The sequence below is a fragment of the Saccoglossus kowalevskii genome, chromosome 17, assembly GCF_978046115.1.
Source record: "Saccoglossus kowalevskii chromosome 17, keSacKowa6.1, whole genome shotgun sequence".
In the NCBI taxonomy this organism is placed as follows: Eukaryota; Metazoa; Hemichordata; class Enteropneusta; family Harrimaniidae; genus Saccoglossus; species Saccoglossus kowalevskii.
Window position 1 is genome coordinate 6,692,434 of NC_140657.1, and position 18,068 is coordinate 6,710,501.

Consider the following 18,068-nt stretch of genomic DNA (forward strand, 5'->3'; position numbering starts at 1 on the left):
AAAAAAAGATGCACGAACGTTGTCTCATATCTTTGATATGTATGTGATGAAACCAAAAAAAATCCCCAGCTGGTTTTCTCAGGCAGTCTCCCATGCAAGAACTAACCATGCCCGATTGAGCTTAACTTTAAACTTTGTCTCTTCACCTACCCACACTTCTGCTTACGTAATTTGAATTATACTCGAATGAGCGACTATTTCATTTTTGAATCTGTTTTAAACTTAATAGCTTTTGTACAAGTAACTTCTTGAATTGACCTATGACCTCTACATGCTCCGAGTGATAGTACGCTACTTTAACGGCAATGTGCGAAATATGTATTTACGTTTTCGAACTTTTGACTATGGAACCCGTCAATATAATATCATATGTAACATTGCCAAACGAATCTACAAACTTTGCAATCGCTTTTCATAACTTTGTAAGCAGTTTGTCTTCGATTTTCGGTTCGCAGTTACGATAATCTGCTTACATATCGGGAATTTTCTAGACATATACTTAATGTTTTCGAAATTTAACTGCGGGGTTGGCATTCCAATGACTTATGTTATATATACATGCAACTCCGCCAACGTTTTGAACGCTTTTATCAACTTTGCATGCTGTTTCTATCATCGTTATGGTCAGTCAGCTCATGTGATACTCTGCTAATATAGGCTGTTTTCATCTCGCTTTTATTCATTTGTTTAACTTTACAATTGCGGGTTTCTATATGCCAACAACTTAGGTCAAACATACAAATACATCTACAAACTTTGTAATCACATTGCACAACTTTGCGTTCACTTTGTACGAATTTTCACGGTAAGTTAACTGGTCAAACTCCACTATGTGCCGACAGCGTCACCAACTTGTTCTCCGAAAATAATAGGGAAATTGAAAAATGTTCATGAATTTGAAAACAAGCCTAGATTTCCATGTCTTTCTACTAAAAATGATTAACATCACAGTGAAAAAAAAGATGCACGAACGTTGTCTCATATCTTTGATATGTATGTGATGAAACCAAAAAAAATCCCCCTGCTGGTTTTCTCAGGCAGTCTCCCATGCAAGAACTAACCATGCCCGATTGAGGTTAACTTTAAACTTTGTCTCTTCACCTACCCACACTTCTGCTTACGTAATTTGAATTATACTCGAATGAGCGACTATTTCATTTTTGAAACTGTTTTAAACTTAATAGCTTTTGTACAAGTAACTTCTTGAATTGACCTATGACCTCTACATGCTCCGAGTGATAGTACGCTACTTTAACGGCAATGTGCGAAATATGTATTTACGTTTTCGAACTTTTGACTATGGAACCCGTCAATATAATATCATATGTGACATTGCCAAACGAATCTACAAACTTTGCAATCGCTTTTCATAACTTTGTAAGCAGTTTGTCTTCGATTTTCGGTTCGCAGTTGCGATAATCTGCTTACATATCGGGAATTTTCTAGACATATACTTAATGTTTTCGAAATTTAACTGCGGGGTTGGCATTCCAATGACTTATGTTATATATACATGCAACTCCGCCAACGTTTTGAACGCTTTTATCAACTTTGCATGCTGTTTCTATCATCTTTATGGTCAGTCAGCTCATGTGATACTCTGCTAATATAGGCTCTTTTCATCTCGCTTTTATTCATTTGTTTGACTTTACAATTGCGGGTTTCTATATGCCAACAACTTAGGTCAAACATACAAATACATCTACAAACTTTGTAATCACATTGCACAACTTTGCGTTCACTTTGTACGACTTTTCACGGTAAGTTAACTGGTCAAACTGCACTATGTGCCGACAGCGTTACCAACTTGTTCTCCGAAAATAATAGGGAAATTGAAAAATGTTCATGAATTTGAAAACAAGCCTAGATTTCCATGTCTTTCGACTAAAAATGATTAACATCACAGTGAAAAAAAAGATGCACGAAGGTTGTCTCATATCTTTGATATGTATGTGATGAAACCAAAAAAAATCCCCAGCTGGTTTTCTCAGGCAGTCTCCCATGCAAGAACTAACCATGCCCGATTGAGCTTAACTTTAAACTTTGTCTCTTCACCTACCCACACTTCTGCTTACGTAATTTGAGTTATACTCGAATGAGCGACTATTTCATTTTTGAATCTGTTTTAAACTTAATAGCTTTTGTACAAGTAACTTCTTGAATTGACCTATGACCTCTACATGCTCCGAGTGATAGTACGCTACTTTAACGGCAATGTGCGAAATATGTATTTACGTTTTCCAACTTTTGACTATGGAACCCGTCAATATAATATCATATGTAACATTGCCAAACGAATCTACAAACTTTGCAATCGCTTTTCATAACTTTGTAAGCAGTTTGTCTTCGATTTTCGGTTCGCAGTTACGATAATCTGCTTACATATCGGGAATTTTCTAGACATATACTTAATGTTTTCGAAATTTAACTGCGGGGTTGGCATTCCAATGACTTATGTTATATATACATGCAACTCCGCCAACGTTTTGAACGCTTTTATCAACTTTGCATGCTGTTTCTATCATCGTTATGGTCAGTCAGCTCATGTGATACTCTGCTAATATAGGCTGTTTTCATCTCGCTTTTATTCATTTGTTTGACTTTACAATTGCGGGTTTCTATATGCCAACAACTTAGGTCAAACATACAAATACATCTACAAACTTTGTAATCACATTGCACAACTTTGCGTTCACTTTGTACGAATTTTCACGGTAAGTTAACTGGTCAAACTCCACTATGTGCCGACAGCGTCACCAACTTGTTCTCCGAAAATAATAAGGAAATTGAAAAATGTTCATGAATTTGAAAACAAGCCTAGATTTCCATGTCTTTCTACTAAAAATGATAAACATCACAGTGAAAAAAAAGATGCACGAACGTTGTCTCATATCTTTGATATGTATGTGATGAAACCAAAAAAAATCCCCAGCTGGTTTTCTCAGGCAGTCTCCCATGCAAGAACTAACCATGCCCGATTGAGCTTAACTTTAAACTTTGTCTCTTCACCTACCCACACTTCTGCTTACGTAATTTGAATTATACTCGAATGAGCGACTATTTCATTTTTGAAACTGTATTAAACTTAATAGCTTTTGTACAAGTAACTTCTTGAATTGACCTATGACCTCTACATGCTCCGAGTGATAGTACGCTACTTTAACGGCAATGTGCGAAATATGTATTTACGTTTTCGAACTTTTGACTATGGAACCCGTCAATATAATATCATATGTAACATTGCCAAACGAATCTACAAACTTTGCAATCGCTTTTCATAACTTTGTAAGCAGTTTGTCTTCGATTTTCGGTTCGCAGTTGCGATAATCTGCTTACATATCGGGAATTTTCTAGACATATACTTAATGTTTTCGAAATTTAACTGCGGGGTTGGCATTCCAATGACTTAGGATATATATACATGCAACTCCGCCAACGTTTTGAACGCTTTTATCAACTTTGCATGCTGTTTCTATCATCGTTATGGTCAGTCAGCTCATGTGATACTCTGCTAATATAGGCTGTTTTCATCTCGCTTTTATTCATTTGTTTAACTTTACAATTGCGGGTTTCTATATGCCAACAACTTAGGTCAAACATACAAATACATCTACAAACTTTGTAATCACATTGCACAACTTTGCGTTCACTTTGTACGACTTTTCACGGTAAGTTAACTGGTCAAACTCCACTATGTGCCGACAGCGTCACCAACTTGTTCTCCGAAAATAATAGGGAAATTGAAAAATGTTCATGAATTTGAAAACAAGCCTAGATTTCCATGTCTTTCTACTAAAAATGATTAACATCACAGTGAAAAAAAAGATGCACGAACGTTGTCTCATATCTTTGATATGTATGTGATGAAACCAAAAAAAATCCCCAGCTGGTTTTCTCAGGCAGTCTCCCATGCAAGAACTAACCATGCCCGATTGAGGTTAACTTTAAACTTTGTCTCTTCACCTACCCACACTTCTGCTTACGTAATTTGAATTATACTCGAATGAGCGACTATTTCATTTTTGAAACTGTTTTAAACTTAATAGCTTTTGTACAAGTAACTTCTTGAATTGACCTATGACCTCTACATGCTCCGAGTGATAGTACGCTACTTTAACGGCAATGTGCGAAATATGTATTTACGTTTTCGAACTTTTGACTATGGAACCCGTCAATATAATATCATATGTGACATTGCCAAACGAATCTACAAACTTTGCAATCGCTTTTCATAACTTTGTAAGCAGTTTGTCTTCGATTTTCGGTTCGCAGTTGCGATAATCTGCTTACATATCGGGAATTTTCTAGACATATACTTAATGTTTTCGAAATTTAACTGCGGGGTTGGCATTCCAATGACTTATGTTATATATACATGCAACTCCGCCAACGTTTTGAACGCTTTTATCAACTTTGCATGCTGTTTCTATCATCTTTATGGTCAGTCAGCTCATGTGATACTCTGCTAATATAGGCTCTTTTCATCTCGCTTTTATTCATTTGTTTGACTTTACAATTGCGGGTTTCTATATGCCAACAACTTAGGTCAAACATACAAATACATCTACAAACTTTGTAATCACATTGCACAACTTTGCGTTCACTTTGTACGACTTTTCACGGTAAGTTAACTGGTCAAACTGCACTATGTGCCGACAGCGTTACCAACTTGTTCTCCGAAAATAATAGGGAAATTGAAAAATGTTCATGAATTTGAAAACAAGCCTAGATTTCCATGTCTTTCTACTAAAAATGATTAACATCACAGTGAAAAAAAAGATGCACGAAGGTTGTCTCATATCTTTGATATGTATGTGATGAAACCAAAAAAAATCCCCAGCTGGTTTTCTCAGGCAGTCTCCCATGCAAGAACTAACCACGCCCGATTGAGCTTAACTTTAAACTTTGTCTCTTCACCTACCCACACTTCTGCTTACGTAATTTGAGTTATACTCGAATGAGCGACTATTTCATTTTTGAATCTGTTTTAAACTTAATAGCTTTTGTACAAGTAACTTCTTGAATTGACCTATGACCTCTACATGCTCCGAGTGATAGTACGCTACTTTAACGGCAATGTGCGAAATATGTATTTACGTTTTCGAACTTTTGACTATGGAACCCGTCAATATAATATCATATGTAACATTGCCAAACGAATCTACAAACTTTGCAATCGCTTTTCATAACTTTGTAAGCAGTTTGTCTTCGATTTTCGGTTCGCAGTTACGATAATCTGCTTACATATCGGGAATTTTCTAGACATATACTTAATGTTTTCGAAATTTAACTGCGGGGTTGGCATTCCAATGACTTATGTTATATATACATGCAACTCCGCCAACGTTTTGAACGCTTTTATCAACTTTGCATGCTGTTTCTATCATCGTTATGGTCAGTCAGCTCATGTGATACTCTGCTAATATAGGCTGTTTTCATCTCGCTTTTATTCATTTGTTTGACTTTACAATTGCGGGTTTCTATATGCCAACAACTTAGGTCAAACATACAAATACATCTACAAACTTTGTAATCACTTTGCACAACTTTGCGTTCACTTTGTACGACTTTTCACGGTAAGTTAACTGGTCAAACTCCACTATGTACCGACAGCGTCACCAACTTGTTCTCCGAAAATAATAAGGAAATTGAAAAATGTTCATGAATTTGAAAACAAGCCTAAATTTCCATGTCTTTCTACTAAAAATGATTAACATCACAGTGAAAAAAGATGCACGAACGTTGTCTCATATCTTTGATATGTATGTGATGAAACCTAAAAAAAATCCTCAGCTGGTTTTCTCAGGCAGTCTCCCATGCAAGAACTAACCATGCCCGATTGAGTTAAACTTTAAACTTTGTCTCTTCACCTACCCACACTACTGCTTACGTAATTGGAAATATACTCGAATTAACGACTATTTCATATTTGAAACTGTTTTAAACTTGATAGCTTTTGTACAAGTAACTTCTTGAATTAACCTATGACCTCTACATGCTCCGAGTGATAGTACGCTACTTTAACGGCAATGTGCGAAATATGTATTTACGTTTTCGAACTTTTGACTATGGAACCCGTCAATATAATATCATATGTAACATTGCCAAACGAATCTACAAACTTTGCAATCGCTTTTCATAACTTTGTAAGCAGTTTGTCTTCGATTTTCGGTTCGCAGTTACGATAATCTGCTTACATATCGGGAATTTTCTAGACATATACTTAATGTTTTCGAAATTTAACTGCGGGGTTGGCATTCCAATGACTTAGGTTATATATACATGCAACTCCGCCAACGTTTTGAACGCTTTTATCAACTTTGCATGCTGTTTCTATCATCTTTATGGTCAGTCAGCTCATGTGATACTCTGCTAATATAGGCTGTTTTCATCTCGCTTTTATTCATTTGTTTGACTTTACAATTGCGGGTTTCTATATGCCAACAACTTAGGTCAAACATACAAATACATCTACAAACTTTGTAATCACTTTGCACAACTTTGCGTTCACTTTGTACGACTTTTCACGGTAAGTTAACTGGTCAAACTCCACTATGTACCGACAGCGTCACCAACTTGTTCTCCGAAAATAATAAGGAAATTGAAAAATGTTCATGAATTTGAAAACAAGCCTAAATTTCCATGTCTTTCTACTAAAAATGATTAACATCACAGTGAAAAAAGATGCACGAACGTTGTCTCATATCTTTGATATGTATGTGATGAAACCTAAAAAAAATCCTCAGCTGGTTTTCTCAGGCAGTCTCCCATGCAAGAACTAACCATGCCCGATTGAGTTAAACTTTAAACTTTGTCTCTTCACCTACCCACACTACTGCTTACGTAATTGGAAATATACTCGAATTAACGACTATTTCATATTTGAAACTGTTTTAAACTTGATAGCTTTTGTACAAGTAACTTCTTGAATTAACCTATGACCTCTACATGCTCCGAGTGATAGTACGCTACTTTAACGGCAATGTGCGAAATATGTATTTACGTTTTCGAACTTTTGACTATGGAACCCGTCAATATAATATCATATGTAACATTGCCAAACGAATCTACAAACTTTGCAATCGCTTTTCATAACTTTGTAAGCAGTTTGTCTTCGATTTTCGGTTCGCAGTTACGATAATCTGCTTACATATCGGGAATTTTCTAGACATATACTTAATGTTTTCGAAATTTAACTGTGGGGTTGGCATTCCAATGACTTATGTTATATATACATGCAACTCCGCCAACGTTTTGAACGCTTTTATCAACTTTGCATGCTGTTTCTATCATCGTTATGGTCAGTCAGCTCATGTGATACTCTGCTAATATAGGCTGTTTTCATCTCGCTTTTATTCATTTGTTTGACTTTACAATTGCGGGTTTCTATATGCCAACAACTTAGGTCAAACATACAAATACATCTACAAACTTTGTAATCACATTGCACAAATTTGCGTTCACTTTGTACGACTTTTCACGGTAAGTTAACTGGTCAAACTCCACTATGTACCGACAGCGTCACCAACTTGTTCTCCGAAAATAATAAGGAAATTGAAAAATGTTCATGAATTTGAAAACAAGCCTAAATTTCCATGTCTTTCTACTAAAAATGATTAACATCACAGTGAAAAAAGATGCACGAACGTTGTCTCATATCTTTGATATGTATGTGATGAAACCTAAAAAAAATCCTCAGCTGGTTTTCTCAGGCAGTCTCCCATGCAAGAACTAACCATGCCCGATTGAGTTAAACTTTAAACTTTGTCTCTTCACCTACCCACACTACTGCTTACGTAATTGGAAATATACTCGAATTAACGACTATTTCATATTTGAAACTGTTTTAAACTTGATAGCTTTTGTACAAGTAACTTCTTGAATTAACCTATGACCTCTACATGCTCCGAGTGATAGTACGCTACTTTAACGGCAATGTGCGAAATATGTATTTACGTTTTCGAACTTTTGACTATGGAACCCGTCAATATAATATCATATGTAACATTGCCAAACGAATCTACAAACTTTGCAATCGCTTTTCATAACTTTGTAAGCAGTTTGTCTTCGATTTTCGGTTCGCAGTTACGATAATCTGCTTACATATCGGGAATTTTCTAGACATATACTTAATGTTTTCGAAATTTAACTGCGGGGTTGGCATTCCAATGACTTAGGTTATATATACATGCAACTCCGCCAACGTTTTGAACGCTTTTATCAACTTTGCATGCTGTTTCTATCTTCTTTATGGTCAGTCAGCTCATGTGATACTCTGCTAATATAGGCTGTTTAATCTCGCTTTTATTCATTTGTTTGACTTTACAATTGCGGGTTTCTATATGCCAACAACTTAGGTCAAACATACAAATACATCTACAAACTTTGTAATCACTTTGCACAACTTTGCGTTCACTTTGTACGACTTTTCACGGTAAGTTAACTGGTCAAACTCCACTATGTACCGACAGCGTCACCAACTTGTTCTCCGAAAATAATAAGGAAATTGAAAAATGTTCATGAATTTGAAAACAAGCCTAAATTTCCATGTCTTTCTACTAAAAATGATTAACATCACAGTGAAAAAAGAGATGCACGAACGTTGTCTCATATCTTTGATATGTATGTGATGAAACCTAAAAAAATCCTCAGCTGGTTTTCTCAGGCAGTCTCCCATGCAAGAACTAACCATGCCCGATTGAGCTTAACTTTAAACTTTGTCTCTTCACCTACCCACACTTCTGCTTACGTAATTTGAATTATACTCGAATGAGCGACTATTTCATTTTTGAAACTGTTTTAAACTTAACAGCTTTTGTACAAGTAACTTCTTGAATTGACCTATGACCTCTACATGCTCCGAGTGATAGTACGCTACTTTAACGGCAATGTGCGAAATATGTATTTACGTTTTCGAACTTTTGACTATGGAACCCGTCAATATAATATCATATGTGACATTGCCAAACGAATCTACAAACTTTGCAATCGCTTTTCATAACTTTGTAAGCAGTTTGTCTTCGATTTTCGGTTCGCAGTTGCGATAATCTGCTTACATATCGGGAATTTTCTAGACATATACTTAATGTTTTCGAAATTTAACTGCGGGGTTGGCATTCCAATGACTTATGTTATATATACATGCAACTCCGCCAACGTTTTGAACGCTTTTATCAACTTTGCATGCTGTTTCTATCATCTTCATGGTCAGTCAGCTCATGTGATACTCTGCTAATATAGGCTCTTTTCATCTCGCTTTTATTCATTTGTTTGACTTTACAATTGCGGGTTTCTATATGCCAACAACTTAGGTCAAACATACAAATACATCTACAAACTTTGTAATCACATTGCACAACTTTGCGTTCACTTTGTACGACTTTTCACGGTAAGTTAACTGGTCAAACTGCACTATGTGCCGACAGCGTCACCAACTTGTTCTCCGAAAATAATAGGGAAATTGAAAAATGTTCATGAATTTGAAAACAAGCCTAGATTTCCATGTCTTTCTACTAAAAATGATTAACATCACAGTGAAAAAAAAGATGCACGAAGGTTGTCTCATATCTTTGATATGCATGTGATGAAACCAAAATAAATCCCCAGCTGGTTTTCTCAGGCAGTCTCCCATGCAAGAACTAACCATGCCCGATTGAGCTTAACTTTAAACTTTGTCTCTTCACCTACCCACACTTCTGCTTACGTAATTTGAGTTATACTCGAATGAGCGACTATTTCATTTTTGAATCTGTTTTAAACTTAATAGCTTTTGTACAAGTAACTTCTTGAATTGACCTATGACCTCTACATGCTCCGAGTGATAGTACGCTACTTTAACGGCAATGTGCGAAATATGTATTTACGTTTTCGAACTTTTGACTATGGAACCCGTCAATATAATATCATATGTAACATTGCCAAACGAATCTACAAACTTTGCAATCGCTTTTCATAACTTTGTAAGCATTTTGTCTTCGATTTTCGGTTCGCAGTTACGATAATCTGCTTACATATCGGGAATTTTCTAGACATATACTTAATGTTTTCGAAATTTAACTGCGGGGTTGGCATTCCAATGACTTATGTTATATATACATGCAACTCCGCCAACGTTTTGAACGCTTTTATCAACTTTGCATGCTGTTTCTATCATCGTTATGGTCAGTCAGCTCATGTGATACTCTGCTAATATAGGCTGTTTTCATCTCGCTTTTATTCATTTGTTTGACTTTACAATTGCGGGTTTCTATATGCCAACAACTTAGGTCAAACATACAAATACATCTACAAACTTTGTAATCACATTGCACAACTTTGCGTTCACTTTGTACGACTTTTCACGGTAAGTTAACTGGTCAAACTCCACTATGTGCCGACAGCGTCACCAACTTGTTCTCCGAAAATAATAGGGAAATTGAAAAATGTTCATGAATTTGAAAACAAGCCTAGATTTCCATGTCTTTCTACTAAAAATGATTAACATCACAGTGAAAAAAAAGATGCACGAACGTTGTCTCATATCTTTGATATGTATGTGATGAAACCAAAAAAAATCCCCAGCTGGTTTTCTCAGGCAGTCTCCCATGTAAGAACTAACCATGCCCGATTGAGCTTAACTTTAAACTTTGTCTCTTCACCTACCCACACTTCTGCTTACGTAATTTGAATTATACTCGAATGAGCGACTATTTCATTTTTGAAACTGTTTTAAACTTAATAGCTTTTGTACAAGTAACTTCTTGAATTGACCTATGACCTCTACATGCTCCGAGTGATAGTACGCTACTTTAACGGCAATGTGCGAAATATGTATTTACGTTTTCGAACTTTTGACTATGGAACCCGTCAATATAATATAATATGTAACATTGCCAAACGAATCTACAAACTTTGCAATCGCTTTTCATAACTTTGTAAGCAGTTTGTCTTCGATTTTCGGTTCGCAGTTGCGATAATCTGCTTACATATCGGGAATTTTCTAGACATATACTTAATGTTTTCGAAATTTAACTGCGGGGTTGGCATTCCAATGACTTATGTTATATATACATGCAACTCCGCCAACGTTTTGAACGCTTTTATCAACTTTGCATGCTGTTTCTATCATCTTCATGGTCAGTCAGCTCATGTGATACTCTGCTAATATAGGCTCTTTTCATCTCGCTTTTATTCATTTGTTTGACTTTACAATTGCGGGTTTCTATATGCCAACAACTTAGGTCAAACATACAAATACATCTACAAACTTTGTAATCACATTGCACAACTTTGCGTTCACTTTGTACGACTTTTCACGGTAAGTTAACTGGTCAAACTCCACTATGTGCCGACAGCGTCACCAACTTGTTCTCCGAAAATAATAGGGAAATTGAAAAATGTTCATGAATTTGAAAACAAGCCTAGATTTCCATGTCTTTCTACTAAAAATGATTAACATCACAGTGAAAAAAAAGATGCACGAACGTTGTCTCATATCTTTGATATGTATGTGATGAAACCAAAAAAAATCCCCAGCTGGTTTTCTCAGGCAGTCTCCCATGTAAGAACTAACCATGCCCGATTGAGCTTAACTTTAAACTTTGTCTCTTCACCTACCCACACTTCTGCTTACGTAATTTGAATTATACTCGAATGAGCGACTATTTCATTTTTGAAACTGTTTTAAACTTAATAGCTTTTGTACAAGTAACTTCTTGAATTGACCTATGACCTCTACATGCTCCGAGTGATAGTACGCTACTTTAACGGCAATGTGCGAAATATGTATTTACGTTTTCGAACTTTTGACTATGGAACCCGTCAATATAATATAATATGTAACATTGCCAAACGAATCTACAAACTTTGCAATCGCTTTTCATAACTTTGTAAGCAGTTTGTCTTCGATTTTCGGTTCGCAGTTGCGATAATCTGCTTACATATCGGGAATTTTCTAGACATATACTTAATGTTTTCGAAATTTAACTGCGGGGTTGGCATTCCAATGACTTAGGTTATATATACATGCAACTCCGCCAACGTTTTGAACGCTTTTATCAACTCTGCATGCTGTTTCTATCTTCTTTATGGTCAGTCAGCTCATGTGATACTCTGCTAATATAGGCTGTTTAATCTCGCTTTTATTCATTTGTTTGACTTTACAATTGCGGGCTTCTATATGCCAACAACTTAGGTCAAACATACAAATACATCTACAAACTTTGTAATCACTTTGCACAACTTTGCGTTCACTTTGTACGACTTTTCACGGTAAGTTAACTGGTCAAACTCCACTATGTACCGACAGCGTCACCAACTTGTTCTCCGAAAATAATAAGGAAATTGAAAAATGTTCATGAATTTGAAAACAAGCCTAAATTTCCATGTCTTTCTACTAAAAATGATTAACATCACAGTGAAAAAAGAGATGCACGAACGTTGTCTCATATCTTTGATATGTATGTGATGAAACCTAAAAAAATCCTCAGCTGGTTTTCTCAGGCAGTCTCCCATGCAAGAACTAACCATGCCGGATTGAGTTTAACTTTAAACTTTGTCTCTTCACCTACCCACACTAGTGCTTACGTAATTTGAAATATACTCGAATTAACGACTATTTCATATTTGAAACTGTTTTAAACTTGATAGCTTTTGTACAAGTAACTTCTTGAATTGACCTATGACCTCTACATGCTCCGAGTGATAGTACGCTACTTTAACGGCAATGTGCGAAATATGTATTTACGTTTTCGAACTTTTGACTATGGAACCCGTCAATATAATATCATATGTGACATTGCCAAACGAATCTACAAACTTTGCAATCGCTTTTCATAACTTTGTAAGCAGTTTGTCTTCGATTTTCGGTTCGCAGTTGCGATAATCTGCTTACATATCGGGAATTTTCTAGACATATACTTAATGTTTTCGAAATTTAACTGCGGGGTTGGCATTCCAATGACTTATGTTATATATACATGCAACTCCGCCAACGTTTTGAACGCTTTTATCAACTTTGCATGCTGTTTCTATCATCTTTATGGTCAGTCAGCTCATGTGATACTCTGCTAATATAGGCTCTTTTCATCTCGCTTTTATTCATTTGTTTGACTTTACAATTGCGGGTTTCTATATGCCAACAACTTAGGTCAAACATACAAATACATCTACAAACTTTGTAATCACATTGCACAACTTTGCGTTCACTTTGTACGACTTTTCACGGTAAGTTAACTGGTCGAACTGCACTATGTGCCGACAGCGTCACCAACTTGTTCTCCGAAAATAATAGGGAAATTGAAAAATGTTCATGAATTTGAAAACAAGCCTAGATTTCCATGTCTTTCTACTAAAAATTATTAACATCACAGTGAAAAAAAAGATGCACGAACGTTGTCTCATATCTTTGATATGTATGTGATGAAACCAAAAAAAATCCCCAGCTGGTTTTCTCAGGCAGTCTCCCATGCAAGAACTAACCATGCCCGATTGAGCTTAACTTTAAACTTTGTCTCTTCACCTACCCACACTACTGCTTACGTAATTTGAATTATACTCGAATGAGCGACTATTTCATTTTTGAATCTGTTTTAAACTTAATAGCTTTTGTACAAGTAACTTCTTGAATTGACCTATGACCTCTACATGCTCCGAGTGATAGTACGCTACTTTAACGGCAATGTGCGAAATATGTATTTACGTTTTCGAACTTTTGACTATGGAACCCGTCAATATAATATCATATGTAACATTGCCAAACGAATCTACAAACTTTGCAATCGCTTTTCATAACTTTGTAAGCATTTTGTCTTCGATTTTCGGTTCGCAGTTGCGATAATCTGCTTACATATCGGGAATTTTCTAGACATATACTTAATGTTTTCGAAATTTAACTGCGGGGTTGGCATTCCAATGACTTAGGTTATATATACATGCAACTCCGCCAACGTTTTGAACGCTTTTATCAACTTTGCCTGCTGTTTCTATCATCTTTATGGTCAGTCAGCTCATGTGATACTCTGCTAATATAGGCTGTTTTCATCTCGCTTTTATTCATTTGTTTGACTTTACAATTGCGGGTTTCTATATGCCAACAACTTAGGTCAAACATACAAATACATCTACAAACTTTGTAATCACTTTGCACAACTTTGCGTTCACTTTGTACGACTTTTCACGGTAAGTTAACTGGTCAAACTCCACTATGTACCGACAGCGTCACCAACTTGTTCTCCGAAAATAATAAGGAAATTGAAAAATGTTCATGAATTTGAAAACAAGCCTAAATTTCCATGTCTTTCTACTAAAAATGATTAACATCACAGTGAAAAAAGAGATGCACGAACGTTGTCTCATATCTTTGATATGTATGTGATGAAACCTAAAAAAATCCTCAGCTGGTTTTCTCAGGCAGTCTCCCATGCAAGAACTAACCATGCCGGATTGAGTTTAACTTTAAACTTTGTCTCTTCACCTACCCACACTAGTGCTTACGTAATTAGAAATATACTCGAATTAGCGACTATTTCATATTTGAAACTGTTTTAAACTTGATAGCTTTTGTACAAGTAACTTCTTGAATTGACCTATGACCTCTACATGCTCCGAGTGATAGTACGCTACTTTAACGCAATGTGCGTAATATGTATTTACGTTTTCGAACTTTTGACTATGGAACCCGTCAATATAATATCATATGTAACATTGCCAAACGAATCTACAAACTTTGCAATCGCTTTTCATAACTTTGTAAGCAGTTTGTCTTCGATTTTCGGTTCGCAGTTGCGATAATCTGCTTACATATCGGGAATTTTCTAGACATATACTTAATGTTTTCGAAATTTAACTGCGGGGTTGGCATTCCAATGACTTAGGTTATATATACATGCAACTCCGCCAACGTTTTGAATGCTTTTATCAACTTTGCATGCTGTTTCTATCATCTTTATGGTCAGTCAGCTCATGTGATACTCTGCTAATATAGGCTGTTTGCATCTCGCTTTTATTCATTTGTTTGACTTTACAATTGCGGGTTTCTATATGCCAACAACTTAGGTCAAACATACAAATACATCTACAAACTTTGTAATCACTTTGCACAACTTTGCGTTCACTTTGTACGACTTTTCACGGTAAGTTAACTGGTCAAACTCCACTATGTACCGACAGCGTCACCAACTTGTTCTCCGAAAATAATAAGGAAATTGAAAAATGTTCATGAATTTGAAAACAAGCCTAAATTTCCATGTCTTTCTACTAAAAATGATTAACATCACAGTGAAAAAAGAGATGCACGAACGTTGTCTCATATCTTTGATATGTATGTGATGAAACCTAAAAAAATCCTCAGCTGGTTTTCTCAGGCAGTCTCCCATGCAAGAACTAACCATGCCGGATTGAGTTTAACTTTAAACTTTGTCTCTTCACCTACCCACACTAGTGCTTACGTAATTAGAAATATACTCGAATTAGCGACTATTTCATATTTGAAACTGTTTTAAACTTGATAGCTTTTGTACAAGTAACTTCTTGAATTGACCTATGACCTCTACATGCTCCGAGTGATAGTACGCTACTTTAACGCAATGTGCGTAATATGTATTTACGTTTTCGAACTTTTGACTATGGAACCCGTCAATATAATATCATATGTAACATTGCCAAACGAATCTACAAACTTTGCAATCGCTTTTCATAACTTTGTAAGCAGTTTGTCTTCGATTTTCGGTTCGCAGTTGCGATAATCTGCTTACATATCGGGAATTTTCTAGACATATACTTAATGTTTTCGAAATTTAACTGCGGGGTTGGCATTCCAATGACTTAGGTTATATATACATGCAACTCCGCCAACGTTTTGAATGCTTTTATCAACTTTGCATGCTGTTTCTATCATCTTTATGGTCAGTCAGCTCATGTGATACTCTGCTAATATAGGCTGTTTGCATCTCGCTTTTATTCATTTGTTTGACTTTACAATTGCGGGTTTCTATATGCCAACAACTTAGGTCAAACATACAAATACATCTACAAACTTTGTAATCACTTTGCACAACTTTGCGTTCACTTTGTACGACTTTTCACGGTAAGTTAACTGGTCAAACTCCACTATGTACCGACAGCGTCACCAACTTGTTCTCCGAAAATAATAAGGAAATTGAAAAATGTTCATGAATTTGAAAACAAGCCTAAATTTCCATGTCTTTCTACTAAAAATGATTAACATCACAGTGAAAAAAGAGATGCACGAACGTTGTCTCATATCTTTGATATGTATGTGATGAAACCTAAAAAAATCCTCAGCTGGTTTTCTCAGGCAGTCTCCCATGCAAGAACTAACCATGCCGGATTGAGTTTAACTTTAAACTTTGTCTCTTCACCTACCCACACTAGTGCTTACGTAATTAGAAATATACTCGAATTAGCGACTATTTCATATTTGAAACTGTTTTAAACTTGATAGCTTTTGTACAAGTAACTTCTTGAATTGACCTATGACCTCTACATGCTCCGAGTGATAGTACGCTACTTTAACGCAATGTGCGTAATATGTATTTACGTTTTCGAACTTTTGACTATGGAACCCGTCAATATAATATCATATGTAACATTGCCAAACGAATCTACAAACTTTGCAATCGCTTTTCATAACTTTGTAAGCAGTTTGTCTTCGATTTTCGGTTCGCAGTTGCGATAATCTGCTTACATATCGGGAATTTTCTAGACATATACTTAATGTTTTCGAAATTTAACTGCGGGGTTGGCATTCCAATGACTTAGGTTATATATACATGCAACTCCGCCAACGTTTTGAACGCTTTTATCAACTTTGCATGCTGTTTCTATCATCTTTATGGTCAGTCAGCTCATGTGATACTCTGCTAATATAGGCTGTTTGCATCTCGCTTTTATTCATTTGTTTGACTTTACAATTGCGGGTTTCTATATGCCAACAACTTAGGTCAAACATACAAATACATCTACAAACTTTGTAATCACTTTGCACAACTTTGCGTTCACTTTGTACGACTTTTCACGGTAAGTTAACTGGTCAAACTCCACTATGTACCGACAGCGTCACCAACTTGTTCTCCGAAAATAATAAGGAAATTGAAAAATGTTCATGAATTTGAAAACAAGCCTAAATTTCCATGTCTTTCTACTAAAAATGATTAACATCACAGTGAAAAAAGAGATGCACGAACGTTGTCTCATATCTTTGATATGTATGTGATGAAACCTAAAAAAATCCTCAGCTGGTTTTCTCAGGCAGTCTCCCATGCAAGAACTAACCATGCCGGATTGAGTTTAACTTTAAACTTTGTCTCTTCACCTACCCACACTAGTGCTTAAGTAATTGGAAATATACTCGAATTAACGACTATTTCATATTTGAAACTGTTTTAAACTTGATAGCTTTTGTACAAGTAACTTCTTGAATTGACCTATGACCTCTACATGCTCCGAGTGATAGTACGCTACTTTAACGGCAATGTGCGAAATATGTATTTACGTTTTCGAACTTTTGACTATGGAACCCGTCAATATAATATCATATGTGACATTGCCAAACGAATCTACAAACTTTGCAATCGCTTTTCATAACTTTGTAAGCAGTTTGTCTTCGATTTTCGGTTCGCAGTTGCGATAATCTGCTTACATATCGGGAATTTTCTAGACATATACTTAATGTTTTCGAAATTTAACTGCGGGGTTGGCATTCCAATGACTTATGTTATATATACATGCAACTCCGCCAACGTTTTGAACGCTTTTATCAACTTTGCATGCTGTTTCTATCATCTTTATGGTCAGTCAGCTCATGTGATACTCTGCTAATATAGGCTCTTTTCATCTCGCTTTTATTCATTTGTTTGACTTTACAATTGCGGGTTTCTATATGCCAACAACTTAGGTCAAACATACAAATACATCTACAAACTTTGTAATCACATTGCACAACTTTGCGTTCACTTTGTACGACTTTTCACGGTAAGTTAACTGGTCAAACTGCACTATGTGCCGACAGCGTCACCAACTTGTTCTCCGAAAATAATAGGGAAATTGAAAAATGTTCATGAATTTGAAAA